At 46.4% G+C, this 23,884-nt stretch overlaps 23 non-coding genes across 23 annotated transcripts; 18 read left to right on the plus strand and 5 right to left on the minus strand.

The window, feature by feature from the left end:
- The first annotated feature begins 991 nt into the window (after positions 1–991).
- Positions 992–1,063, plus strand: TRNAW-CCA (transfer RNA tryptophan (anticodon CCA)). Its single transcript has one exon. It is a non-coding gene; the product is annotated as a tRNA-Trp (tRNA).
- Positions 1,064–1,839: 776 nt separating this feature from the next.
- On the plus strand, positions 1,840–1,911 carry TRNAW-CCA (transfer RNA tryptophan (anticodon CCA)). The gene has a single exon. It is a non-coding gene; the product is annotated as a tRNA-Trp (tRNA).
- A 354-nt stretch (positions 1,912–2,265) lies between these two features.
- Positions 2,266–2,337, plus strand: TRNAW-CCA (transfer RNA tryptophan (anticodon CCA)). Its single transcript has one exon. It is a non-coding gene; the product is annotated as a tRNA-Trp (tRNA).
- A 2,483-nt stretch (positions 2,338–4,820) lies between these two features.
- On the plus strand, positions 4,821–4,892 carry TRNAW-CCA (transfer RNA tryptophan (anticodon CCA)). The gene has a single exon. It is a non-coding gene; the product is annotated as a tRNA-Trp (tRNA).
- A 1,212-nt stretch (positions 4,893–6,104) lies between these two features.
- TRNAW-CCA (transfer RNA tryptophan (anticodon CCA)) lies at positions 6,105–6,176 on the plus strand. Its single transcript has one exon. It is a non-coding gene; the product is annotated as a tRNA-Trp (tRNA).
- A 779-nt stretch (positions 6,177–6,955) lies between these two features.
- On the plus strand, positions 6,956–7,027 carry TRNAW-CCA (transfer RNA tryptophan (anticodon CCA)). The gene has a single exon. It is a non-coding gene; the product is annotated as a tRNA-Trp (tRNA).
- A 141-nt stretch (positions 7,028–7,168) lies between these two features.
- TRNAW-CCA (transfer RNA tryptophan (anticodon CCA)) lies at positions 7,169–7,240 on the plus strand. The gene has a single exon. It is a non-coding gene; the product is annotated as a tRNA-Trp (tRNA).
- Positions 7,241–8,233: 993 nt separating this feature from the next.
- Positions 8,234–8,305, plus strand: TRNAW-CCA (transfer RNA tryptophan (anticodon CCA)). Its single transcript has one exon. It is a non-coding gene; the product is annotated as a tRNA-Trp (tRNA).
- Positions 8,306–8,446: 141 nt separating this feature from the next.
- Positions 8,447–8,518, plus strand: TRNAW-CCA (transfer RNA tryptophan (anticodon CCA)). Its single transcript has one exon. It is a non-coding gene; the product is annotated as a tRNA-Trp (tRNA).
- A 993-nt stretch (positions 8,519–9,511) lies between these two features.
- TRNAW-CCA (transfer RNA tryptophan (anticodon CCA)) lies at positions 9,512–9,583 on the plus strand. Its single transcript has one exon. It is a non-coding gene; the product is annotated as a tRNA-Trp (tRNA).
- Positions 9,584–10,366: 783 nt separating this feature from the next.
- TRNAW-CCA (transfer RNA tryptophan (anticodon CCA)) lies at positions 10,367–10,438 on the plus strand. The gene has a single exon. It is a non-coding gene; the product is annotated as a tRNA-Trp (tRNA).
- Positions 10,439–15,860: 5,422 nt separating this feature from the next.
- TRNAW-CCA (transfer RNA tryptophan (anticodon CCA)) lies at positions 15,861–15,932 on the plus strand. The gene has a single exon. It is a non-coding gene; the product is annotated as a tRNA-Trp (tRNA).
- Positions 15,933–16,710: 778 nt separating this feature from the next.
- Positions 16,711–16,782, plus strand: TRNAW-CCA (transfer RNA tryptophan (anticodon CCA)). The gene has a single exon. It is a non-coding gene; the product is annotated as a tRNA-Trp (tRNA).
- A 142-nt stretch (positions 16,783–16,924) lies between these two features.
- On the plus strand, positions 16,925–16,996 carry TRNAW-CCA (transfer RNA tryptophan (anticodon CCA)). The gene has a single exon. It is a non-coding gene; the product is annotated as a tRNA-Trp (tRNA).
- Positions 16,997–17,781: 785 nt separating this feature from the next.
- On the plus strand, positions 17,782–17,853 carry TRNAW-CCA (transfer RNA tryptophan (anticodon CCA)). The gene has a single exon. It is a non-coding gene; the product is annotated as a tRNA-Trp (tRNA).
- A 565-nt stretch (positions 17,854–18,418) lies between these two features.
- TRNAW-CCA (transfer RNA tryptophan (anticodon CCA)) lies at positions 18,419–18,490 on the plus strand. The gene has a single exon. It is a non-coding gene; the product is annotated as a tRNA-Trp (tRNA).
- A 571-nt stretch (positions 18,491–19,061) lies between these two features.
- TRNAW-CCA (transfer RNA tryptophan (anticodon CCA)) lies at positions 19,062–19,133 on the plus strand. Its single transcript has one exon. It is a non-coding gene; the product is annotated as a tRNA-Trp (tRNA).
- A 142-nt stretch (positions 19,134–19,275) lies between these two features.
- On the plus strand, positions 19,276–19,347 carry TRNAW-CCA (transfer RNA tryptophan (anticodon CCA)). Its single transcript has one exon. It is a non-coding gene; the product is annotated as a tRNA-Trp (tRNA).
- A 1,113-nt stretch (positions 19,348–20,460) lies between these two features.
- On the minus strand, positions 20,461–20,532 carry TRNAW-CCA (transfer RNA tryptophan (anticodon CCA)). The gene has a single exon. It is a non-coding gene; the product is annotated as a tRNA-Trp (tRNA).
- A 775-nt stretch (positions 20,533–21,307) lies between these two features.
- On the minus strand, positions 21,308–21,379 carry TRNAW-CCA (transfer RNA tryptophan (anticodon CCA)). The gene has a single exon. It is a non-coding gene; the product is annotated as a tRNA-Trp (tRNA).
- A 571-nt stretch (positions 21,380–21,950) lies between these two features.
- TRNAW-CCA (transfer RNA tryptophan (anticodon CCA)) lies at positions 21,951–22,022 on the minus strand. The gene has a single exon. It is a non-coding gene; the product is annotated as a tRNA-Trp (tRNA).
- A 142-nt stretch (positions 22,023–22,164) lies between these two features.
- TRNAW-CCA (transfer RNA tryptophan (anticodon CCA)) lies at positions 22,165–22,236 on the minus strand. The gene has a single exon. It is a non-coding gene; the product is annotated as a tRNA-Trp (tRNA).
- Positions 22,237–23,014: 778 nt separating this feature from the next.
- On the minus strand, positions 23,015–23,086 carry TRNAW-CCA (transfer RNA tryptophan (anticodon CCA)). Its single transcript has one exon. It is a non-coding gene; the product is annotated as a tRNA-Trp (tRNA).
- Positions 23,087–23,884: the final 798 nt, after the last annotated feature.

A 23,884-nucleotide genomic window follows, 5' to 3' on the forward strand; every position in this document is an offset into this window, starting at 1 on the left:
TCTTTTTTTATTATTTTCATGTATCTGTCTATCTACCTATTTGCCTGTCTACAATGACTTGTCTCTTTACCTGTGCTTCATCGACAGAAGGCTGAGCAAAACATGCTGCCGCGTGTGTGCGAGCGGCTACCGTATGCGGACTCGGTGGCGCAACGGTAGCGCGTGTGACTCCAGATCATTAGGTTAAGTGATCGAATCACGTCCAAGTCAAATTCTCTTTTTTATTATTTTCATCTATCTGTCTATCTACTCTTTTGTCTGTCTACAATGACTTGTCTCTTTACCTGTGCTTCATCGACAGCAAGCCAAGCAAAACATGCTAACACGTGTGTGCGAACGGCCACCTTAAGCGGACTCTGAGGCTCAACGGTAGCGCGTCAGACTCCAGATCAGAAGGTTGCGTGTTCGAATAACGTCTGGGTGAAATTCTTTCTTTTATTATTTTCCACTATCTTTCTATCTACTTATTTGTCTGTCTACAATGACTTGTCTCTTTACCTATGCTTCCTCGACTGAAGGCCGTCAAAACATGCTACCGCGTGTGTGTGAATAGCTACCCAAACGGACTCGGTGGCGCAACGGTAGTGCGTCTGAATCCAGATCAGAAGGTTGCGTGCTCGAATCACGTTTGGGTCAAATTCTCTTTTTTATTATTTTTCACTATCTGTCTATCTACTTATTTGTCTGTCTACAATGACTTCTCTCTTTACCTTTGCTTCATCGATAAAAGGCCGACCAAAACATTCTACCACGTGTGTGCGAACGCCAACACTAAGCGGACTCGGTGGCGAACCGGTAGCGCGTCTGACTCCAGATCAGAAGGTTGCGTGTTCGAATCACGTCTGGGTGAAATTCTTTCTTTCATTATTTTCCACTATCTGTCTATCTACTTATTTGTCTGTCTACATTGACTTGTCTGTTTACCTGTGCTTCCTCGGCTGAAGGCCGTGCAAAACATGCTGCCGCGTGTGTGTGAATGGCTACTCAAACGGACTCGGTGGTGCAAAGGTAGCGCGTCTGACTCCAGATCAGAAGGTTGCGTGTTCGAATCACGTTCGGGTCAAATTCTCTTTTTATTATTTTCATCTATCTGTCTATCTACTTATTTGTCTGTCTACAATGACTTGTCTCTTTACCTGTGCTTCCTCGGCTGAAGGCCGTGCAAAACATGCTGCCGCGTGTGTGTGAATGGCTACTTGAACGGACTCGGTGGTGCAAAGGTAGCGCGTCTGACTCCAGATCAGAAGGTGGCGTGTTCAAACCATGTGCGGGTCAAATTCTCTTTTTTGTTATTTTTATCTGTCTACCTACTTTTCGTCATTCTACAATGACTTGTCTCTTTACCTGTGCTTCATCGAGAGAAGGCCGAGCAAAACATGCTACCGCGTGTGTGCGAACGGCTGCGCTAAGCGGACTCGGTGGCGGCGCAGTAGCACGTCTGACTCCAGATCAGAAGGTTAAGTGTTCGAATCACGTCCAAGTCAAATTCCCTTTTTTATTATTTTCATCTATCTGTCGATCTACTCTTTTGTCTGTCTACAATGACTTGTCTCTTTACCTGTGCTTCATCGACAGCAGACCAAGGAAAACATGCTAACACGTGTGTGCGAACGGCTACCCTAAGCGGACTCTAAGGCGCAACGGTAGCGCGTCAGACTCCAGATCAGAAGGTTGCGTGTTCGAATCACGTCTGGGTGAAATTCTTTCTTTTAATATTTTCCACTATCTGTCTATCTACTTATTTGTCTGTCTACAATGACTTGTCTCTTTACCAGTGCTTCCTCGACTGAAGGCCGTGCAAAACATGCTACCGCGTGTGTTTGAATGGCTACTCAAACGGACTCGGTGGCGCAACGGTAGCGCGTCTGACTCCAGATCAGAAGGTTGCGTGTTCGAATCACGTTCGGGTCAAATTCACTTTTTTATTATTTTCATCTATCGTTCTATCTACTTATTTGTCTGTCTACAATGACTTGTCTCTTTACCTGTGCTTCATCGACAGAAGGCCGAGCAAAACATGCTACCCCGTGTGTGCGAACGGCTGCGCTAAGTGGACTCGGTGGCGACACAGTAGCACGTCTGACTCCAGATCAGAAGTTCGCGTGTTCGAATCACGTCCGTGTTATTTCTTTTTTTATTATTTTCATGTATCTGTCTATCTACCTATTTGCCTGTCTACAATGACTTGTCTCTTTACCTGTGCTTCATCGACAGAAGGCTGAGCAAAACATGCTACCGCGTGTGTGCGAGCGGCTACCCTATGCGGACTCGGTGGCGCAACGGTAGCGCGTCTGACTCCAGATCAGAAGGTTGCGTGTTCGAATCACGTCCAAGTCAAATTCTCTTTTTTATTATTTTCATCTATCTGTCTATCTACTTATTTGTCTGTTTACAATGACTTGTCTCTTTACCTGTGTTTCATCGACAGAAGGCCGAGCAAAACATGCTACCACGTGTGTGCGAACAGCTACCTTAAGCGGACTCGGTGGTGCAACTTTAGCACGTCTGACTCCAGATCAGAAGGTTGCGTTTTCTAATCACGTCCGGGTCAAATTTTCTTTTTATGAATTTCATCTATCTGTTTATCTACATATTTGTCCTTCTAGAATGACTTGTTCCTTTACGTTTGCTTCGTCGACAGAAGGCCGTGCAAAACATGCTACCGCGTATGTGCGAACGGCGACCCTGAACGGACTCGAGGGCGCAACGGTAGCGCGTCTGACTCCAGATCAGAAGGTTGCGTGTTCAAATCACGTCCGGGCCAAGTTCTCTTCTTTATTATTTTCATCTATCTGTCTATCTACTTATTTGTCTGTCTACAATGACTTGTCTCTTCACCTGTGCTTCATCGACAGAAGGCCGAGCAAAACAATCTACCGCGTGTGTGCGAAGGACAACCCTATAAGCGGACTTGGCGCAACGGTACCACGTCTGACTCCAGATCAGAAGGTTGTGTGTTTGAATCACGTTTGGGTCAAATTCTCTTTTTATTACTTTTATTTATCTGGATATCTACTTATTTGTCTGTCTACAATGACTTGTCCCTTTACTTGGGATTCATCGACAGAAGGCCGAGCAAAACATGCTACCATGTCTGTGCGAACGGCTACCCTAAGCGGACTCGGTGGCGCGACAGTAGCGCGTCTGACTCCAGATCTGAAGGTTGCGTGTTCGAATCGCGTCTGCGTCAAATCCTCTTTTTTATTATTTTCATCTATCTGTCTAACTACTTATTTGTCTGTCTACAATTACTTTTCCCTTTACCTGTGTTTCATCGACACACGGCCGATCAAAACATGCTACCGCGTGTGTGAAAACGGCTACACTAAGTGGACTCGGTGGCGACACGGTAGCACGTCTGACTCCATATCAGAAGGTTGCGTGTTCGAACCACGTCCGGGTCAAGTTCTCTTCTTTATTATTTTCATCTATCTGTCTATCTACTTATATGTCTGTCTACAATGACTTGTCTCTTCACCTGTGCTTCATCGACAGAAAGCCGAGCAAAACATGCTACCGCGTGTGTGCGAAAGGCAACCCTATAAGCGGACTTGGTGGCGCAACGGTACCACGTCTGAATCCAGATCAGAAGGTTGTGTGTGCGAATCACGTTTGGGTCAAATTCTCTTTTCATTATTTTTATCTATCTGGATATCTACATATTTGTCTGTCTACAATGACTTGTCCCTTTACTTGGGATTCATCGGCAGAAGGCCGAGCAAAACATGCTACCATGTCTGTGCGAACGGCTACCCTAAGCTGACTCGGTGGCGCGACGGTAGCGCGTCTGGCTCCAGATCTGAAGGTTGCGTGTTCGAATCGCGTCTGCGTCAAATCCTCTTTTTATTATTTTCAACTACCTGTCTATCTACTTATTTGCCTGTCTACAATGACTTGTCTCTTTACCTGTGCTTCATCGACAGAAGGTCGAACAAAACATGCTACCGCGTGCGTGCGAACGGCTACCCTAAGCGGACTCGGTGGCGCGATTAGCGCGTCATACTCCAGATCAGAAGGTTTTGTGCTCGAACCATGTGCGGGTGAATTCTCTTTTTTGTTATTTTTATCTGTCTATCTACTTATTCGTCCGTCTACAATGACTTGTCTCTTTACCTGTGCTTCATCGACAGAAGGCCGAGCAAAACATTCTACCCGGTGTGTGCGAACGGCTGCGCTAAGTGGACTCGGTGGCGACACAGTAGCACGTCTTACTCCAGATCAGAAGTTCGCGTGTTCGAATCACGTCCGTGTTATTTCTTTTTTTATTATTTTCATGTATCTGTCTATCTGCCTATTTGCCTGTCTACAATGACTTGTCTCTTTACCTGTGCTTCATCGACAGAAGGCTGAGCAAAACATGCTACCGCGTGTGTGCGAGCGGCTACCCTATGCGGACTCGGTGGCGCAACGGTAGCGCGTGTGACTCCAGATCATTAGGTTAAGTGATCGAATCACGTCCAAGTCAAATTCTCTTTTTTATTATTTTCATCTATCTGTCTATCTACTCTTTTGTCTGTCTACAATGACTTGTCTCTTTACCTGTGCTTCATCGACAGCAAGCCAAGCAAAACATGCTAACACGTGTGTGCGAACGGCCACCTTAAGCGGACTCTGAGGCTCAACGGTAGCGCGTCAGACTCCAGATCAGAAGGTTGCGTGTTCGAATAACGTCTGGGTGAAATTCTTTCTTTTATTATTTTCCACTATCTTTCTATCTACTTATTTGTCTGTCTACAATGACTTGTCTCTTTACCTATGCTCCCTCGACTGAAGGCCGTCAAAACTTGCTACCGCGTGTGTGTGAATAGCTACCCTAAACGGACTCGGTGGCGCAACGGTAGCGCGTCTGAATCCAGATCAGAAGGTTGCGTGCTCGAATCACGTTTGGGTCAAATTCTCTTTTTTTAATATTTTTGACTATCTGTCTATCTACTTATTTGTCTGTCTACAATGACTTCTCTCTTTACCTTTGCTTCATCGATAAAAGGCCGACCAAAACATTCTACCACGTGTGTGCGAACGCCAACACTAAGCGGACTCTGTGGCGAACCGGTAGCGCGTATGACTCCAGATCAGAAGGTTGCGTGTTCGAATCACGTCTGGGTGAAATTCTTTCTTTTATTATTTTCCACTATCTGTCCATCTACTTATTTGTCTGTCTACATTGACTTGTCTGTTTACCTGTGCTTCCTCGGCTGAAGGCCGTGCAAAACATGCTGCCGCGTGTGTGTGAATGGCTACTCAAACGGACTCGGTGGTGCAAAGGTAGCGCGTTCTCCAGATCTCCAGATCAGAAGGTTGCGTGTTCAAATCACGTTCGGGTCAAATTCTCTTTTTTATTATTTTCATCTATCTGTCTATCTACCTATTTGTCTGTCTACAATGACTTGTCTCTTTACCTGTGTTTCATCGACAGAAGGCCGAGCAAAACATGCTACCGCGTGTGTGCGAACGGCTACCTTAAGCGGACTCGGTGGTGCAACTTTAGCACGTCTGACTCCAGATCAGAAGGTGGCGTGTTCGAACCATGTGCGGGTAGAATTCTCTTTTTTGTTATTTTTATCTGTCTACCTACTTATTCGTCATTCTACAATGACTTGTCTCTTTACCTGTGCTGCATCGAGAGAAGGCCGAGCAAAACATGCTACCGTGTGTGTGCGAACGGCTGCGCTAAGCGCACTCGGTGGCGACGCAGTAGCACGTCTGACTCCAGATCAGAAGGTTAAGTGTTCGAATCACGTCCAAGTCAAATTCCCTTTTTTATTATTTTCATCTATCTGTCGATCTACTCTTTTGTCTGTCTACAATGACTGGTCTCTTTACCTGTGCTTCATCGACAGCAGACCAAGGAAAACATGCTAACACGTGTGTGCAAACGGCTACCCTAAGCGGACTCTAAGGCGCAACGGTAGCGCGTCAGACTCCAGATCAGAAGGTTGCGTGTTCGAATCACGTCTGGGTGAAATTCTTTCTTTTATTATTTTCCACTACCTGTCTATCTACTTATTTGTCTGTCTACAATGACTTGTCTCTTTACCAGTGCTTCCTCGACTGAAGGCCGTGCAAAACATGCTACCGTGTGTGTTTGAATGGCTACTCAAACGGACTCGGTGGCGCAAAGGTAGCGCGTCTGACTCCAGATCAGAAGGTTGCGTGTTCGAATCACGTTCGGGTCAAATTCTCTTTTTTATTATTTTCATCTATCTGTCTATCTACTTATTTGTCTGTCTACAATGACTTGTCTCTTTACCTGTGTTTCATCGACAGAAGGCCGAGCAAAACATGCTACCGCGTGTGTGCGAACGGCTACCTTAAGCGGACTCGGTGGTGCTACTTTAGCACGTCTGACTCCAGATCAGAAGGAGGCGTGTTCGAACCATGTGCGGGTCAAATTCTCTTTTTTGTTATTTTTATCTGTCTACCTACTTATTCGTCATTCTACAATGACTTGTTTCTTTACCTGTGCTTCATCGAGAGAAGGCCGAGCAAAACATGCTACCGCGTGTGTGCGAACGGCTGCGCTAAGCGGACTCGGTGGCGACGCAGTAGCACGTCTGACTCCAGATCAGAAGGTTAAGTGTTCGAATCACGTCCAAGTCAAATTCCCTTTTTTATTATTTTCATCTATTTGTCGATCTACTCTTTTGTCTGTCTACAATGAATTGTCTCTTTACCTGTGCTTCATCGACAGCAGACCAAGGAAAACATGCTAACACGTGTGTGCGAACGGCTACCCTAAGCGGACTCTAAGGCGCAACGGTAGCGCGTCAGACTGCAGATCAGAAGGTTGCGTGTTCGAATCACGTCTGGGTGAAATTCTTTCTTTTATTATTTTCCACTATCTGTCTATCTACTTATTTGTCTGTCTACAATGACTTGTCTCTTTACCAGTGCTTCCTCGACTGAAGGCCGTGCAAAACATGCTACCGCGTGTGTTTGAATGGCTACTCAAACGGACTCGGTGGCGCAACGGTAGCGCGTCTGACTCCAGATCAGAAGGTTGCGTGTTCGAATCACGTCTGGGTGAAATTCTTTCTTTTATTATTTTTCACTATCTTTCTATCTACTTATTTGTCTGTCTACAATGACTTGTCTCTTTACCTATGCTTCCTCGACTGAAGGCCGTCAAAACATGCTACCGCGTGTGTGTGAATGGCTACCCTAAACGGACTCGGTGGCGCAACGGTAGCGCGTCTGAATCCAGATCAGAAGGTTGCGTGCTCGAATCACGTTCGGGTCAAATTCTCTCTTTTTATTATTTTCGTATATCTGTCTATCTACTTATTTGTCTGTCTACAATGACTTCTCTCTTTACCTTTGCTTCATCGATAAAAGGCCGACCAAAACATTCTACCACGTGTGTGCGAACGCCAACACTAAGCGGACTCTGTGGCGAACCGGTAGCGCGTCTGACTCCAGATCAGAAGGTTGCGTGTTCGAATCACGTCTGGGTGAAATTCTTTCTTTTATTATTTTCCACTATCTGTCTATCTACTTATTTGTCTGTCTACAATGACTTGTCTGTTTACCTGTGCTTCCTCGGCTGAAGGCCGTGCAAAACATGCTACCGCGTGTGTGCGAACGGCTACCTTAAGCGGACTCGGTGGTGCAACTTTAGCACGTCTGACTCCAGATCAGAAGGTGGCGTGTTCGAACCATGTGCGGGTCAAATTCTCTTTTTTGTTATTTTTATCTGTCTACCTACTTTTCGTCATTCTACAATGACTTGTCTCTTTACCTGTGCTTCATCGAGAGAAGGCCGAGCAAAACATGCTACCGCGTGTGTGCGAACGGCTGCGCTAAGCGGACTCGGTGGCGACGCAGTAGCACGTCTGACTCCAGATCAGAAGGTTAAGTGTTCGAATCCCGTCCAAGTCAAATTCCCTTTTTTATTATTTTCATCTATCTGTCGATCTACTCTTTTGTCTGTCTACAATGACTTGTCTCTTTACCTGTGCTTCATCGACAGCAGACCAAGGAAAACATGCTAACACGTGTGTGCGAACGGCTACCCTAAGCGGACTCTAAGGCGCAACGGTAGCGCGTCAGACTCCAGATCAGAAGATTGCGTGTTCGAATCACGTCTGGGTGAAATTCTTTCTTTTATTATTTTCCACTATCTGTCTATCTACTTATTTGTCTGTCTACAATGACTTGTCTCTTTACCAGTGCTTCCTCGACTGAAGCCCGTGCAAAACATGCTACCGCGTGTGTTTGAATGGCTACTCAAACGGACTCGGTGGCGCAACGGTAGCGCGTCTGACTCCAGATCAGAAGGCTGCGTGTTCGAATCACGTCTGGGTGAAATTCTTTCTTTTATTATTTTTCACTATCTTTCTATCTACTTATTTGTCTGTCTACAATGACTTGTCTCTTTACCTATGCTTCCTCGACTGAAGGCCGTCAAAACATGCTACCGCGTGTGTGTGAATGGCTACCCTAAACGGACTCGGTGGCGCAACGGTAGCGCGTCTGAATCCAGATCAGAAGGTTGCGTGCTCGAATCACGTTCGGGTCAAATTCTCTCTTTTTATTATTTTCGAATATCTGTCTATCTACTTATTTGTCTGTCTACAATGACTTCTCTCTTTACCTTTGCTTCATCGATAAAAGGCCGACCAAAACATTCTACCACGTGTGTGCGAACGCCAACACTAAGCGGACTCTGTGGCGAACCGGTAGCGCGTCTGACTCCAGATCAGAAGGTTGCGTGTTCGAATCACGTCTGGGTGAAATTCTTTCTTTTATTATTTTCCACTATCTGTCTATCTACTTATTTGTCTGTCTACAATGACTTGTCTGTTTACCTGTGCTTCCTCGGCTGAAGGCCGTGCAAAACATGCTACCGCGTGTGTGCGAACGGCTACCTTAAGCGGACTCGGTGGTGCAACTTTAGCACGTCTGACTCCAGATCAGAAGGTGGCGTGTTCGAACCATGTGCGGGTCAAATTCTCTTTTTTGTTATTTTTATCTGTCTACCTACTTTTCGTCATTCTACAATGACTTGTCTCTTTACCTGTGCTTCATCGAGAGAAGGCCGAGCAAAACATGCTACCGCGTGTGTGCGAACGGCTGCGCTAAGCGGACTCGGTGGCGACGCAGTAGCACGTCTGACTCCAGATCAGAAGGTTAAGTGTTCGAATCCCGTCCAAGTCAAATTCCCTTTTTTATTATTTTCATCTATCTGTCGATCTACTCTTTTGTCTGTCTACAATGACTTGTCTCTTTACCTGTGCTTCATCGACAGCAGACCAAGGAAAACATGCTAACACGTGTGTGCGAACGGCTACCCTAAGCGGACTCTAAGGCGCAACGGTAGCGCGTCAGACTCCACATCAGAAGGTTGCGTGTTCGAATCACGTCTGGGTGAAATTCTTTCTTTTATTATTTTCCACTATCTGTCTATCTACTTATTTGTCTGTCTACAATGACTTGTCTCTTTACCAGTGCTTCCTCGACTGAAGGCCGTGCAAAACATGCTACCGCGTGTGTTTGAATGGCTACTCAAACGGACTCGGTGGCGCCACGGTAGCGCGTCTGACTCCAGATCAGAAGGTTGAGTGTTCAAATCACGTTCGGGTCAAATTCACTTTTTTATTATTTTCATCTATCGTTCTATCTACTTATTTGTCTGTCTACAATGACTTGTCTCTTTACCTGTGCTTCATCGAGAGAAGGCCGAGCAAAACATGCTACCGCGTGTGTGTGAACGGCTGCGCTAAGTGGACTCGGTGGCGACACAGTAGCACGTCTGACTCCAGATCAGAAGTTCGCGTGTTCGAATCACGTCCGTGTTAATTTCTTTTTTAATTATATTCATCTATCTGTCTATCTACCTATTTGCCTGTCTACAATGACTTGTCTCTTTACCTGTGCTTAATCGACAGAAAGCCGAGCAAAACATGCTACCGCGTTTGTGCGTACGGCTACCTTAAGGGGACTCTGAGGCGCAACGGTAGCGCGTCAGACTCCAGATCAGAAGGTTGCGTGTTCGCACCACGTCCGGGTCAAGTTCTCTTCTTTATTCTTTTCATCTATCTGTCTATCTGCTTATTCGGCTGTCTACAATGACTTGTCTCTCCACCTGTGCTTCATCGACAGAAGGCCGAGCAAAACATGCTACCGCGTGTGTGCGAAGGGCAACCCTATAAGCGGACTTGGTGGCGCAACGGTACCACGTCTGACTCCAGATCAGAACGTTGTGTGTTTGAATCACGTTTGGGTCAAATTCTGTTTTTATTATTTTTATCTATCTGGATATATACTTATTTTTCTGTCTACAATGACTTGTTCCTTTATTAGGATTCATCGACAAAAGGCCGAGGAAAACATGCTACCACGTTTGTGCGAACGCCTACCCTAAGCGGACTCGGTGGCGCAACGGTAGCGCGTCTGACACCAGATCTGAAGGTTCCGTGTTCGAATCACGTCTGGGTCAAATCCTCTTTTTTATTATTTTCAACTATCTGTCTATCTACTTATTTGTCTGTCTACAATGACTTGTCTTTTTACCTGTGCTTCATCGACAGAAGGCCGAGCAAAACATGCAACCACGTGTGTGCGAACGGCTACCCTAAGCGGACTCGGTGGCGCATCAGCAGCGCGTCTGACTCCAGATGAGAAGGTTAAGTGTTCGAATCACGTCCAAGTCAAATTCTCTTTTTTATTATTTTCATCTATCTGTCTATCTACTCTTTTTTCTGTCTACAATGACTTGTCTCTTTACCTGTGCTTTATCGACAGCAGGCCAAGCAAAACATGCTAACACGTGTGTGCGAACGGCTACCCTAAGCGGACTCTGAGGCGCAACGGTAGCGCGTCGGACTCCAGATCTGAAGGTTGCGTGTTCGAATCGCGTCTGGGTCAAATCCTCTTTTTTATTATTTTCAACTATCTGTCTATCTACTTATTCGTCATTCTACAATGACTTGTCTCTTTACCTGTGTTTCATCGACACAAGGCCGATCAAAACATGCTACCGCGTGTGTGTGAATGGCTACTCGAACTGACTCGGTGGCGCAACGTCATTCCACTTCCGGCTTTCGAGCGATACGGTCGCGGAATGTTCGGCTCCGATGGAGCGGTATCAGTGGCCCGACCGGGCCGTGGTAACAGGGTTTTTGCGCCTAGCGCCGACGATTATCAGGTGATTTTGCCCAATCTGCCTTCCGGACACATCGCTGCGAATACTGTTTTCATGCATGGTGAACCGAGAGCCCGGCCTTACCGCGTCGAAGATTACCGGGACACTTTGGCCAAGCTTGGTGCGCTCGACGACGTTTTTGCGTTGGGGGCGTATCAAATGAACCACGTATGGGCTGTGACACTGACGAGTGCTGAGGCTGCTCGGAAGTTGCTCTCCGCCGTCGATGTGAAGGTAAAGGATCGCCTATGTGTTCTCATTGACCCAAATAACCGCGAGGTTCGCTTGAAGCTTCACTGGTTGCTGCACGGCGTGACCGACGAAGACGTGCGTGTTGCCTTGACTCCCTATGGGAAAGTATTCGAAGTGAAACGGGAGAAGTGGCGAGCACCGGGCATCACAGAAAAGGGCTCAACGACGCGGTCTGTGGGACTAAAGCTGCACTCCGACGTCAAGGTGGATGACATTCCGCACCAGCTCAAGATTGCCGGAGAGCTGACTCTCGTTGTCGTTCAGGGCCGTGCACCGTTGTGCCTACGGTGCAAGAGTACCGGTCACATACGTCGCGACTGCCGAGTACCCCGCTGCAGTCGTTGTCGCCGCTTCGGCCACGAAGATGACGACTGCGCGAAGACATATGCCAGTGTGACCGGACCAGCGCAGGAAAGTGATGCACTGGAGCACCTCATGGACGAAGCAGACTCGGAAGAAACAGCAGGAGTTAACCCAAACTCTGCTGTGGAAGATGGGTCGTCATGCCATGAAGAAGAGGGCGTGTGTGAAGCACCAGGTAAGCCCGCCGCCGGGCTTCCATACGAAGGCGTAGGAAAAAGCAGTGAAAAGGTGGATGCAAGCAGCACCGGTGACACGTGTCTTGGCTCAGCAGACGAGACCCCCTCCGAGGCTGAACGAATGACTGGGATTGAAAGCGACAGTGGCACTGTGACGGGGAAGCGTCCCCGTGACGAAGGGAAAAAAGACAAGGGCACCACTGCTGCCTCGCCGGACGAACCCCCCGCCAAAACGACTCCCGCTCGGCGGCCTATCATCTGGCCACGGCCAAACATTTCGTCAGAGCGCAAGACGGCGGAAACGCCGCCTTCGCCAACTTAAGGACTGTACTGGGACAAGGCGTTCAGGAAGGAATCGCAGTTGTAAGGTAAGCGCCATGCCCCTGGGTTTTTCGTAGCCTTACAATGGTGCAAATAGAAAATTCAATCCGTGTGGCCACTTTAAATGTGCGTGGCCTGGCCTCACGGAGAAAACAATGTCAGCTTTATCGGCTAGTAAGTGACCTCGACCTTGACATACTGGCAGTCCAAGAGACTAAAGTCCATGGCGACGATGAAACTGGGGGCGTGGTGCGCCAATTCTTGCCGCGGTATTCTGTTATAGTTAGCCATGCCATAGGTACTTCTGGTTGCGTTTTGTTCGTCAGACAGAGTCGGAATGCTAAAGTAGAAGCCTCAACGTCATGTCCGTCTGGTCGGCTCATTGTTTGTGATCTTTTGTTTTCGGGATTGGAATGGCTCGTAATATGCTTGTACGCACCGACTGTCACTGACGAAAGACGCATATTTTTTGAACAACTAAAGCAGTATACCAAATGTAATGGGCTCCTAATCATTATTGGCGATTTCAACTGCGTCCTTTCAGCCAAAGACAAAACTAGCGAACGACATTACAGGGATGCAAGTACGGCTGTCTTAAGCGATACAGTAAGAGAGCATGGTTTGGAGGATGTGGCCGAATGTCTCGGTGGTGGCCGGATTATGCAGTACACCCACTTTCAGGCAGCCAGCCATGCCCGACTAGAATGGGCGTATGTGAGTGTAGAATTGGTACCGCTTTGCAAGGAATACCGTGTTAACGCCGTTTCATTTAGTGACCACTGCTTGGTAAGCTTTGTAGTAGCCAGCACGAAAGAAACGAAAAGGGCCTTCGAGTGGCAACTATGGAAATTGAATTCGAATCTGCTGAGTGATGAAAAATTTATGGAAGAAGTAATGACGGAAATTGAAAAAATGAAAGTTCGCAGTAAAAACACGTTTAGAGAAAATTGGGAGAACTTCAAGCAGGTCGTTAAATTGAAGGCTTTGGAACGCTCGAGCGCTATAAGCAGAGAAAAAGGAGCAGAAGAAAAGCTCATGCGCAGAAACGTGGAAAAATTGCTCCTCGAAGAATGTAGAATGCCCGGCATGTTTCTTGAAGATATTCGCGCGTTGAAAAGTAAAATTGAGCGGTTCGATGTCGAAAGATACAGCGGTGCTATGGTTCGGGCAAGAGCCGAGCGACTGATAACGGCAGAAGCACCGTCAAAAAGGGCGTTGGGCTCAGAAAAGTGGCATGCGCGTCGTAATCAGATAACAGAAATTGAACACGAGGTTGAAATCAGCGATGACGCAGATGTTATCGAGCGTGCTTTCTTTGAGCACTTCACTGGTTTATTCGCCGCCAGCTCAGTTGATGTCGATCGTTTTAAAAAAGATTTTTTACCGCTGATGCCAAAGCTTGACAATAATACAAAAGAAATATTGGAGGAACCCATTTCGGAAGAGGAAGTTAACAGTGCTATTGAAAGTATGCATCCCAGGAAATCGCCTGGCCCTGATGGTCTGACTTCCGCCTTTTATAGGTGTTTCAAGTTTGAAATAACACCAGTCTTAGCCGACGTTTATAATGAGGCATTCGAGCTGAAAATATTATCCCCGTCCTTTTCATCATCTCACACTCTTCTTATACCAAATTCGGAAGACCCCGTTGCACTGCGCAGAGTAAATTCTTACCGCCCAATCTGCCTCACTAATGGAGATTACAAGATATTCATGAAAATGCTAGCTAAAAGGTTGCAAACAGTCATTACGGAGCTCGTGGGGCCGCATCAGACGTGCGGCATTAAAGGTCGAACTATCCTCACGAATATACACGCAGCCCGGAGCATCCTCGAATGTTGCGACGCTATTGGTGCGCGAGTCGCAATGCTGCAAATCGACCTCGAGAAGGCTTTTGACAGGGTGCCTCATGAAATTCTGCTGTGCATCCTAGATTATGTGAATTTAGGGAAAACAATCAAAGAGGGGGTTGTCATGGCGTACCGAGACTGCTCAACGTGGCTAATCGTTAACAAGGTGGTGGGGAAGCGCATCCCAGTCAAGCGTTCGGTCCGTCAGGGTTGTCCTCTCTCACCACTATTGTTTTGTTTGTACATAGAGTCCTTTTGTTTGAGTGTCATAGAGAATGACTGTGTCCGTGGGTTAAAGCTGCACGAGGTTGAAGTCCGACTGTTGGCTTATGCGGACGATATTGCCATTTTTTGCGCGGACTCTGACAGCATAGCAGATACTGTCAAAAGCGTTACTAACTTCTGTGCTGCAAGTGGCAGTGCTGTAAACTGGGGAAAATGCCTTGGCTTTTGGCACGGTGACTGGGCAGAAACCCCAGACAGTTTTGCCAGCATAAGGTTTGTTACGACACGGGTGAAATACTTGAGTGCCCCCCTCGAATGCTACAAAGACAGTGACTCGTACTGGAGGAGCCAAGTGGATAACCTGCGGGAAAGAGTGAACAAGTGGAATGGCTGGAATTGGTCTATGTTTTCTAAAGCCACAGTTTGCAACATATTCTTAGTGAGTAAAATTTGGTATATCTTACAAGTCTTACATTGTTCAAGGGTAAACATCCAAAAAATTCACAGTGTGTTCGCTGTCTTTGTGTGGGAATCGTCTTGGGAAAGATCGAGTCGGACCAATTTATTTCTTCGAGTGCGAAATGGAGGACTGGGCTTGTCGCATTTGTTTTTAAGACAGGTAGTCAATCGATTTTGTTTCTTTAGAGACGTCGACAACCCATTCCTTCGCACTGTCTGTCAACTTCGCCTTGGGCAACACTTGCCTAACATGGTTGTATCAACCTGCAGCGTACCTGGTGGTGTTTATGGCTTTCTCCGCGAAGTGGTACTTCCTTGTAGGTTTCTGTCAGTGCGGTTTTCACTTGAATACTTGAGTCAAGTCCGACAAAGAAAGTTGTACAAGGACCTATGTGATGTGTTTTTACCAGTGCCTTTGTATCGGTCCCTTTACAATGTATGCCATGGCCACACTGTACTAAAGCGCGTCAAGGCGATGAAAATATCGCCAGGTGCTAAGAATTTCTTTTTTAAATTACATACCGGTACGCTGACCGTCAAAACCTGGATGGCTGCAAAGGGGTTTTACGTTTCTTGGGGCACGCATTGCATAATATGCAGAAAGGAGGAGACAATTGAGCATGTATTCATTGACAGCGGGGATGCTGTTTTTCTTTGGGACATGCTCCAGCGCACGATAAAAAAAGATTTCCCCATTGATGCACATGGCATCCGCTATTTGCAAATACAAAGTGACGACGGTACCCCATATGATATGATAATGCTTAGGGCTCTTCATAGCATTTGGAAATCCAGGATGGCAGCCATGCACTTTGATGTAGATGCACGAGCACCCACCCAGTACTTCAAAGAGTATATAAGAAATATTGTGGATGAACAAAAGTTGCAGGAATTCACCCCAGAATGGTTGCCGCGCGTCGAATTACTATAGACGATAAAAACATTTTAACAGATGCGTCGCCACATCATTTGAGCCACGGTTTTTACAATGTTTTGGATTGTGTTGTGTAATTATCTGTTAATATGTGTATTGTTTACGTGAGCCGAAAACAGGCAATAAAGAAAAAAAAAGACTCGGTGGCGCAACGGTAGCGCGTATGACTCCAGATCAGAAGGTTGCGTGTTCGAATCACGTTCGGGTCAAATTCTCTTTTTTATTATTTTCATCTATCTGTCTATCTACTTATTTGTCTGTCTACAACGACTTGTCTCTTTACCTGTGCTTCATCGACAGAAGGACGAGCAAAACATGCTACCACGTTTGTGCGAACGGCTACCCTAAGCGGACTCGGTGGCGCAACGGTAGCGCGTCCGACTCCAGATCTGAAGGTTGCGTGTTCGAATTGCGTCTGGGTCAAATCTTCTTTTTTATTATTTTCAACTATCTGTCTATCTACTTATTTGTCTGTCTACAATGACTTGTCTCTTTACCGGTGCTTCATCGACAGAAGGCCGAGCAAAACATGCTACCGCGTGTGTGCGAACGGCTACCCTAAGCGGACTCGGTGGCGCAACTTTAGCGCGTCATACTCCAGATCAGAAGGTGTCGTGTTCGAACCATGTGCGGGTCAAATTCTCTTTTTTGTTATTTTTATCTGTCTATCTACTTATTCGTCATTCTACAATGACTTGTCTCTTTACCTGTGCTTCATCGACAGAAGGCCGAGCAAAACATGCTACCGCGTGTGTGCGAACGGCTGCGCTAAGTGGACTCGGTGGCGACACAGTAGCAAGTCTGAATCCAGATCAGAAGTTCGCGTGTTCGAATCACGTCCGTGTTAATGTCTTTTTTATTATTTTCATCTATCTGTCTATCTACCTAGCGGTCTGTCTACAATGACTTGTCTCTTTACCTGTGCTTCATCGACAGAAGGCCGAGCAAAACATGCTACCGCGTGTGTGCGAACGGCTACCCTAAGCGGACTCGGTGGCGCAACGGTAGCGCGTCAGACTCCAGATCAGAAGGTGGCGTGTTCGAATCACGTCTGGGTAAAATTCTTTCTTTTAATATTTTCCACTATCTGTCTCTCTACCTATTTGTCTGTCTACAACGACTTGTCTCTTTACCTGTGCTTCCTCGACTGAAGGCCGTGCAAAACATGCTACCGCGTGTGTATGAATGGCTACCCTAAACGGACTTGGTGGCGCAACGGTAGCGCGTCTGACTCCAGATCAGAAGGTTGCGTGTTCGAATCACGTTCGGGTCAAATTCTTGTTTTTATTAGTTTCATCTATCTGTCTATCTACTTATTTGTCTGTCTACAATGTCGTCTCTCTTTACCTTTGCTTCGTCGACAGAAGGCCGTGAAAAACATGCTACCGCGTATGTGCGAACATCGACCCTGAACGGACTCGGTGGCGCGACGGTCGCGCGTCTGACTCCAGATCAATAGGTTGCGTGTTCGAATCACGTTCGGGTCAAATTCTCTTTTTTACTATTTTCATCTATCTGTCTATCTACTTATTTGTCTGTCTACAATGACTTGTCCCTTTACCTGTGTTTCATCGACACAAGGCCGATCAAAACATGCTACCGCGTGTGTGAAAACGGCTACACTAAGTGGACTCGGTTGCGACACGGTAGCACGTCTGACTCCATATCAGAAGTTTGCGTGCTCGAACCACGTCCGGATCAAGTTCTCTTCTTTATTATTTTCATCTATCTGTCTATCTACTTAATTGTCTGTCTACAATGACTTGTCTCTTCAGCTGTGCTTCATCGACAGAAGGCCGAGCAAAACATGCTACCGCGTGTGTGCGAAGGGCAACCCTATAAGCGGACTCGGAGGTGCAACGGTACCAGGTCTGACTCCAGATCAGAAGGTTGTGTGTTCGAATCACGTTTGGGTCAAATTCTCTTTTTAATATTTTTATCTATCTGGATATCTACTTATTTGTCTGTCTACAATGACTTGTCCCTTTACTTGGGATTCATCGACAGAAGGCCGAGCAAAACATGCTACCACGTTTGTGCGAACGGCTACCCTAAGTGGACTCGGTGGCGCAATGGTAGCGCGTCTGACTCCAGATCTGAAGGTTGCGTGTTCGAATCGCGTCTGGGTCAAATCTTCTATTTTATTATTTTCAACTATCTGTCTATCTACTTATTTGTCTGTCTACAATGACTTGTCTCTTTACCTGTGCTTCATCGACAGAAGGCCGAGCAAAACATGCTACCGCGTGTGTGCGAACGGCTACCCTAAGCGGACTCGGTGGCGCAACTTTAGCGCGTCATACTCCAGATCAGAAGGTTGCGCGTTCGAACCATGTGCGGGTCAAATTCTCTTTTTTGTTATTTTTATCTGTCTATCTACTTATTCGTCATTCTACAATGACTTGTCTCTTTACCTGTGCTTCATCGACAGAAGGCCGAGCAAAACATGCTACAGCATGTGTGCGAACGGCTGCGCTAAGTGGACTCGGTGGCGACACAGTAGCACGTCTGACTCCAGATCAGAAGTTCGCGTGTTCGAATCACGTCCGTGTTAATTTCTTTTTTTATTATTTTCATCTATCTGTCTATCTACCTATTTGTCTGTCTACAATGACTTGTCTCTTTACCTTTGCTTCGTCGACAGAAGGCCGTGCAAAACATGCTACCACGTATGTGCGAACGGCGACCCTGAACGGGCTCGGTGGCGCAACGGTAGCGCGTCTGACTCCAGATCAGAAGGTTGCGTGTTCGAATGACGTCCGGGTGAAATTCTCTTTTTTAATATTTTCATCTATCTGTCTATCTACTTATTTGTCTGTCTACAATGACTTGTCTCTTTACCTGTGTTTCATCGACACAAGGCCGATCAAAACATGTTACCGCGTGTGTGAAAACGGCTACACTAAGTGGACTCGGTGGCGATACGGTAGCACGTCTGACTCCATATCAGAAGATTGCGTGTTCAAACCACGTCCGGGTCAAGATCTCTTTTTTTATATTTTCATCTATCTGTCTATCTACTTATTTGTCTGTCGACAATGACTTGTCTCTTCACCTGTGCTTCATCGACAGAAAGCCGAGCAAAACATGCTACCGCGTGTGTGCGAAGGGAAACCCTATAAGCGGACTCTGTGGCGCAACGGTACCACGTCTGACTCCAGATCAGAAGGTTGTGTGTTCGAATCACGTTTGGGTCAAATTCTCTTTTTATAATTTGTATCTATCTGGATATCTACTGTTTTGTCTGTCTACAATGACTTTTCCCTTTACTTGGGATTCATCGACAGAAGGCCGAGCAAAACATGCTACCACGTTTGTGCGAACGGCTACCCTAAGCGGACTCGGTGGCGCAACGGTAGCGCGTCTGACTCCAGATCTGAAGGTTGCGTGTTCGAATCGCGTCTGGGTCAAATCCTCCTTTTTATTATTTTCACCTCTCTGTCTATCTACTTATTTGTCTGTCTACAATGACTTGTCTCTTTACCTGTGCTTCATCGAGAGAAGGCCGAGCAAAACATGCTACCGCGTGTGTGTGAACGGCTACCCTAAGCGGACTCGGTGGCGCAACGGTAGCGCGTCTGACTCCAGATCAGAAGGTTGCGTGTTCGAATCACGTCAGGGTGAAATTCTTTCTTTTATTAGAAAGATAAAAATAATAAAAAGAGAATTTGACCCAAACGTGATTAAAACACACAACCTTCTGATCTGGAGTTAGACGTGGTACCGTTGCGCCACCAAGACCGCTTATAGGGTTGCCCTTCGCACACACGCGGTAGCATGTTTTGCTCGGCCTTCTGTCGATGAAGCACAGGTGAAGAGACAAGTCATTGTAGAGAGACAAATAAGTAGATACAAAGATAGATGAAAATAAAGAAGAGAAGTTGACCCGGACGTGGTTCGAACACGCAACCTTCTGATATGGAGTCAGACGTGCACCGTGTCGCCACCGAGTTCACTTAGTGTAGCCGTTTTCACACACGCGGTAGCATGTTTTGATCGGCCTTGTGTCGATGAAGCACAGGTAAAGGGACAAGTCATTGTAGACAGGCAAATAAGTAGATAGACAGATAGATGAAAATAGTAAAAAAGAGAATTTGACCCGGACGTGATTCGAACACGCAACCTTCTGATCTGAAGTCAGACGCGCTACCGTTGCGCCACCGAGTCCCCTTTGGGTTGCCCTTCGCACACACGCAGTAGCATGTTTTGCTCGGCTTTCTGTCGATGAAGCACAGGTGAAGAGACAAGTCCTTGTAGACAGACAAAGAAAAAGATAGACAGATAGATGAAAATAATAAAGAAGAGAACTTGACCCGGACGTGGTTTGAACACGCAAACTTCTGATATGGAGTCAGACGTGCTACCGTGTCGCAACCGAGTCCACTTAGTGTAGTTGTTTTCACAAACGCGGTAGCATGTTTTGATCGGCCTTGTGTCGATGAAACACAGGTAAAGGGACAAGTCATTGTAGACAGGCAAATAAGTAGATAGACAGATAGATGAAAATAGTAAAAAAGAGAATTTGACCCGGACGTGATTCGAACACGCAACCTTCTGATCTGAAGTCAGACGCGCTACCGTTGCGCCACCGAGTCCGTTCAGGGTCGCCGTTCGCACATACGCGGTAGCATGTTTTGCACGGCCTTCTGTCGACGAAGCAAAGGTAAAGAGAGAAGTCATTGTAGACAGACAAATAGGTAGAAAGACAGATAGATGAAAATAATAAAAACGAGAATTTGACCCGAACGTGATTCGAACACGCAACCTTCTGATCTGGAGTCAGACGCGCTACCGTTGCGCCACCAAGTCCGTTTAGGGTAGCCATTCACACACACGCGGTAGCATGTTTTGCACGGCCTTCAGTCGAGGAAGCACAGGTAAAGAGACAAGTCATTGTAGACAGACAAAAAAGTAGAGAGACAGATAGTGGAAAATAATAAAAAAGAAATTAACATGGACGTGATTCGAACACGCAAACTTCTGATCCGGAGTCAGACGTGCTACTGTGTCGCCACCGAGTCCACTTAGCGCAGCCGTTCGCACACACGCAGTAGCATGTTTTGCTCGGCCTTCTGTCGATGAAGCACAGGTAAAGAGACAAGTCATCGTAGAATGACGAATAAGTAGATAGACAGATAAAAATAACAAAAAGAAAATTTGACCCGCACATGGTTCGAACACGCAACCTTCTGATCTAGAGTATGACGCGCTAAAGTTGCGCCACCGAGTCCGCTTAGGGTAGCCGTTCGCACACACGCGGTAGCATGTTTTGCTCGGCCTTCTGTCGATGAAGCACAGGTAAAGAGACAAGTCATTGTAGACAGACAAATAGGTAGATAGACAGATAGATGAAAATAATAAAAAAAGAAATTAACACGGACGTGATTCGAACACGCGAACTTCTGATCTGGAGTCAGACGTGCTACTGTGTCGCCACCGAGTCCGCTTAGGGAAGCCGTTCGCACACACGCTGTAGCATGTTTTACTCGGCCTTCTGTCGTGAAGCACAGGTAAAGAGACAAGTCATTGTAGACAGACAAATAAGTAGATAGACAGACAGTTGAAAATAATAAAAAAGTATATTTGACCCAGACGCGATTCGAACACGCAACCTTCAGATCTGGAGTCAGACGCGCTACCGTTGCGCCACCGAGTCCGCTTACGGTAGCCGTTCGCACAAGTGTGGTAGCATGTTTTGCTCGGCCTTCTGTCGATGAATCCCAAGTAAAGGGAAAAGTCATTAAAGACAGACAAATAAGTAGATAGATAGAGAGATAAAAATAATAAAAAGAGAATTTGAACCAAACGTGATTCGAACACACAACCTTCTGATATGGAGTCAGACCTGGTACCGTTGCGCCACCGAGTCCGCTTATAGGGTTGCCCTTCACACACACGCGGTAGCATGTTTTGCTCGGCTTTCTGTCGATGAAGCACAGGTGAAGAGACAAGTCATTGTAGACAGACAAATAAGTAGATAGACAGATAGATGAAAATAATAAAGAAGAGAACTTGACCCGGACGTGGTTCGAACACGCAAACTTCTGATATGGAGTCAGACGTGCTACCGTGTCGCAACCGAGTCCACTTAGTGTAGCCGTTTTCACACACGCGGTAGCATGTTTTGATCGGCCTTGTGTCGATGAAACACAGGTAAAGGGACAAGTCATTGTAGACAGACAAATAAGTAGATAGACAGATAGATGAAAATAGTAAAAAAGAGAATTTGACCCGAACGTGATTCGAACACGCAACCTTCTGATCTGGAGTCAGACGCACTACCGTTGCGCCTCCGAGTCCGTTCAGGGTCGCCGTTCGCACATACGCGGTAGCATGTTTTGCACGGCCTTCTGTCGACGAAGCAAAGGTAAAGAGAGAAGACATTGTAGACAGAAAAATAAGTAGATAGACAGATAGATGAAAATAATAAAAACGAGAATTTGACCCGAACGTGATTCGAACACGCAACCTTCTGATCTGGAGTCAGACGCGCTACCGTTGCACCACCAAGTCCGTTTAGGGTAGCCATTCACACACAAGCGGTAGCATGTTTTGCACGGCCTTCAGTCGAGGAAGCACAGGTAAAGAGACAAGTCATTGTAGACAGACAAATAGGTAGATACACAGATAGATGAAAATAATAAAAAAAGACATTAACACGGACGTGATTCGAACACGCGAACTTCTGATCTGGAGTCAGACGTGCTACTGTGTCGCCAGCGAGTCCACTTAGCGCAGCCGTTCGCACACACGCGGTAGCATGTTTTGCTCGGCCTTCTGTCGATGAAGCACAGGTAAAGAGACAAGTCATTGTAGAATGAAGAATAAGTAGATAGACAGATAAAAATAACAAAAAAGAGAATTTGACCCGCACATGGTTCGAACACGCAACCTTCTGATCTGGAGTCAGACGGGCTAAAGTTGCACCACCGAGTCCGCTTAAGGTAGCCGTTCGCACACACGCGGTAGCATGTTTTGCTCGGCCTTCTGTCGATGAAACACAGGTAAAGAGACAAGTCATTGTAGACAGACAAACAAGTAGATAGACAGATAGATGAAAATAATAAACGAAAGAATTTCACCCAGACGTGATTCGAACACGCAACCTTCTGATCTGGAGTCTGACGCGCTACCGTTGCGCCTCAGAGTCCGCTTAGGGTAGCCGTTCGCACACACGTGTTAGCATGTTTTGCTTGGCCTGCTGTCGATGAAGCACAGCTAAAGAGACAAGTCATTGTAGACAGACAAAAGAGTAGATAGACAGATAGATGAAAATAATAGAAAGATAATTTGACTTGGACGTGATTCGAACACTTAACCTTCTGATCTGGAGTCAGACGCGCTACCGATGCGCTACCGAGTCCGCTTAGGGTAGCCGTTCGCCCACACGCGGTAGCATGTTTTGCTCGGCCTTCTGTCGATGAAGCACAGGTAAAGAGACAAGTCATTGTAGAGAGACAAATAGGTAGATAGACAGATAGTGGAAAATAATAAAACAAAGAATTTGACCCAGACGTGATTCGAACACGCAACCTTCTGATCTGGAGTATGACGCGCTAAAGTTGCGCCACCGAGTCTGCTTATAGGGTTGCCCTTCGCACACACGTGGTAGCATGTTTTGTTCGGCCTTGTGTCGATGAAGCACAGGTAAAGGGACAAGTCATTGTAGACAGAAAAATAGGTAGATAAACAGATAGATGAAAATAATAAAAAAATCATTTGACCCAGACGTGATTCGAACACGCAACCATTTGATATGGAGTCAGACGTGCTACCGTATCGCCATCGACTCCACTTAGTGTAGGCGTTCGCACACACGCGGTAGCATGTTTTGCTCGGTCTTCTGTCGATGCACAGGAAAAGAGACAAGTCATTGTAGACAGACAAATAAGTAGATAGACAGATGAAAATAATAAAAAAGAGAATTTGACCCGGACGTCATTCGAACACGCAACTTTCTGATCTGGTGTCAGACGCGCTACCGGTTCGCCACAGAGTCCGCTTAGTGTTGGCGTTCGCACACACGTGGTAGAATGTTTTGGTCGGCCTTCTATTGATGAAGCAAAGGTAAAGAGAGAAGTCATTGTAGACAGACAAATAAGTAGATAGACAGATAGATGAAATTATTAAAAACGAGAATATGACCCGAACGTGATTCGAA

This window comes from Rhipicephalus microplus, chromosome 5, assembly GCF_043290135.1.
Source record: "Rhipicephalus microplus isolate Deutch F79 chromosome 5, USDA_Rmic, whole genome shotgun sequence".
Lineage (NCBI taxonomy): Eukaryota > Metazoa > Arthropoda > Arachnida > Ixodida > Ixodidae > Rhipicephalus > Rhipicephalus microplus.